Raw genomic sequence first — 692 nt, forward strand, 5'->3', positions numbered from 1 at the left:
TCATCTGCACTACTTATATTTTATTTTTCTTGTTGACACTGTAGTGGGTTTCTTCAATCTCGTTGCACAGGTATTGCACATGTGTGCAATGACCATAAATACATTCTATTCTATTTTATATTGTGAACACGGTGCAGTAATGATTAATAATCATCTTTTGTACTTTTAAAAAGCACTGCAGCTTTGTTATATAAAAACAACCGTGCATTCTTAATCTTGTGAGTGTACTCCTGTGTGTTCTAGTTGGTGGTGTTGGAGGGACTGATGCAGCTTGTAGTCGGGCCCAAAGTACTCTGAGTAGACCTTGCATGGCAGCTCTGCGATGAAAACATCAAGCCGAGATGGACACAGCTGCAGGACATCTACAGTATATGCAGCAGATGAAACAAAAGTATCAAATTATCAGCCGTTTGGAATGAAAAGGCCGTGATAACACACCTGTTAACATGATATATTACGGCCTTATAGCCTACACTGATCCTCACTGAGGGGAGGATGGATTGAAATGAGTGAGGAGTTCACTTAACACTCTGGAATTCCATTAAGAAAACTGCTGGCCCATTGGACAGGCTGTGATTACATCCCGTCTCTTTATGTTACACACACTCAGCGGGGGGAGACAGTCTGCTGAGTCAGCAGTCGGCGAGGAAAGGTAGCAATCAGGCTGTCCCTTCACAGAGGTGAAGTCATGA

This window comes from Etheostoma spectabile, chromosome 18, assembly GCF_008692095.1.
Source record: "Etheostoma spectabile isolate EspeVRDwgs_2016 chromosome 18, UIUC_Espe_1.0, whole genome shotgun sequence".
Taxonomy (NCBI): domain Eukaryota; kingdom Metazoa; phylum Chordata; class Actinopteri; order Perciformes; family Percidae; genus Etheostoma; species Etheostoma spectabile.